The following is a 2500-nucleotide window of genomic DNA, read 5'->3' as shown; positions in this document are numbered from 1 at the left end:
CTGATTTTCTCGATACAACATTCCATCAAACGAACTGCATCCTCCTGGGACGTGCTACTGTTAGGCTTGAAGCTCAGGTAGATTTGCGTGTCGTCAGCGTAGCAGTGTGCGTGTGGAAGCTGATCCCCAACAACCGTGAATAGCTTGGATGCATAGATAACAAAAAGCAAGGGGCCCAGACAGGACCCTTGTGGACCACCACAGTCCAAGCTGAAGCGCTCTGAGAGAGATCCCATGACGGAGACTCGCTGACCTCCGTTAACCAGGTAGGACTTAGACCATTCTAAGGCCACTGCACATATCCCAAGCTCCTCGTTCAGACGTTTTAGCAGAATGTTGTGATTGACCGTATCAAAAGCGGCACTTAGATCAAGCATGACCAGCAACGTGAACTCTTGTGTGTTCATTTTCATGAGAATATCGTTCGTAACTTTAACAAGAGCCGTTTCCGTGCTATGATTTTGACGATATGATGATTGAAACTCTGGGTATAGCGAGTGAGTCATCATATGGGTGAGTGTCTGTTCAAACACCGCTTTTCAACCAGCTTTGAAACATACTTCAGGTTGCTAACAGGTCTGTAATTCTGGTATATAGGTATAGCCCAGGCTACTTCAGTAGTGGAAGAACGAGTGCGCACTTCCAGTCATCCACGAACAACCTAGACTCGAGTGATAGACTAATCATTTTCGTCATGATCGGTAAAAGGACGTCGATGCAATCCATCACTAGGGGGATCGGCATGGGGTCCAGAGTCCAGCTTTTTTTTGCGCTGCTTCTGATGAGTTTGCGAACCTTCTCCTAGGTGGTACTGGAGCGTGGTCATTGGGAGGGGATGGCAGCCCTTGCGCCATGTTGTCGAGCTTGGAACCTATGGTCTCAATTTTCTGAACAAAGAAAGTTCCCAGTTGATTTGCCAGCTTTTACCTTAAAAGGTTATTATTCACAGGGGGTACACCGCCCAGTTGTCCTTCTGGTTGAGGAGCTTCTTCACTGCCGAAAAAAGACTGCGTTGATTGCTACTAGGTATTATCAGAAACCCATAAGGGTTGAAACGTGTAACGGCCCCTTGTGTGTTGGGAAACAAGCTTCTGAATATTCAATTTCCTAAGTACCATATTTGGAACAACAAGAGCGAGGGGTTTCCAAATATGGTACTTAGCACTGAAACATTCAACCAATCAGTTCGCACTGAATATTCGGAAGCTGTGAACGCGCGTTACACGTTTCAACTCTTATGGGTTTCTGGTATTATCCTGGACAAAGTCATTATAGAATTTGCATCGAGTTTCATTCATCAAAGCATTCACACTGTTCTTTTTTGTTTTATACGCTAACATGTCTTGCCTTGTGCCGGTACGTCGCCACTTCCTCCCAGCCTTTCGCCCAAAGATGTGCGTAGGCTTGTCAACGTGCTGCTCCAAGCCCATCGAAGTCCGTAATTCCAGGAAGCGAGCGGCGTCTGGGTCTCTGGAATCATTCACGTGGATATTGAAGTCACCAGTGATCAGCAGTGGCTCAGGTGACATAACCACATATTCCAAATAGACCGAGAACTCGTCCAAAAACACGCTACTAGTGACAGGATGGTCAGCAGAATAGGGAGGGCGGTAAATCACAATCACCCTTAGTTTACTAGAACCGTATTTTAAAATCCATTCGCCAAATTCGAATGATCTGCGTTCGCCACTGTCCACTTTCCGCGCATCGATAGTTTCATTCAATAACTACGCAATCCCTCCACCTTTTCTTCCAACTCTCTGTTCTTCAAGAAATTTGTAACCGGGTAGCGTAATCCCTTTCCGACAGCCATGATTCAGTGATAGCGAAAATGTCAGCACCAGTTGAATTAGCGTAGCAAGCGAAATCCACTGATTTGTTTTTAATAGATCTTGCATTTAAGCAGCAGATCCGTAAGTACCTCCTGGCACATCGGTATTGTTCGTTGACAATAGGAATACGAACAAGGTTGCGAGTAACAGGTCTATTGAAGGGTTTTGAATAATTTGAGCGATGCGAAATTGCGACAGGAATATTTAATAAGTTGCTCGTTTCGCCACCAAGAGATCTTGTTACTGGGCCAGGATTCTCGCAAATATCACCAGCCAAAAGTAAAAGATATAAGGCCACTAGCGTCATGTCAAATAAGCATGGTCCGCACTCGACTTTAAGAATCGGTGCAACGGATTTCATACTATAATAACGTCGAGTTGAGTTTCTCGCACTAATGAACGTTGAATAACGTTGGGTTGAATTCGTTAAATAAACCTCGAATACCACTCCCTGTCCAGATTCAGCGCTTTGCATAGCGACCAATGGCTGTTAGAGAACTCCGTGGATGTCTTATGAGGCTCCATAGTCAAAATAAAGGTTAAAGCGAGCTCTTAAAACGCGGAGCGATTCAAGGCGCGTCTGCCCGCCATCTCGTCTGCCCGCCCGCCTCGTCATGCTAACGTATTGGTAGACTTATAAATAACAATAGAACTAAGGTGTGGTAAAT

Source organism: Montipora capricornis, chromosome 4, assembly GCF_036669925.1.
Source record: "Montipora capricornis isolate CH-2021 chromosome 4, ASM3666992v2, whole genome shotgun sequence".
NCBI classification, from domain to species: domain Eukaryota; kingdom Metazoa; phylum Cnidaria; class Anthozoa; order Scleractinia; family Acroporidae; genus Montipora; species Montipora capricornis.
Note: the sequence above shows the minus strand (reverse complement) of the source record.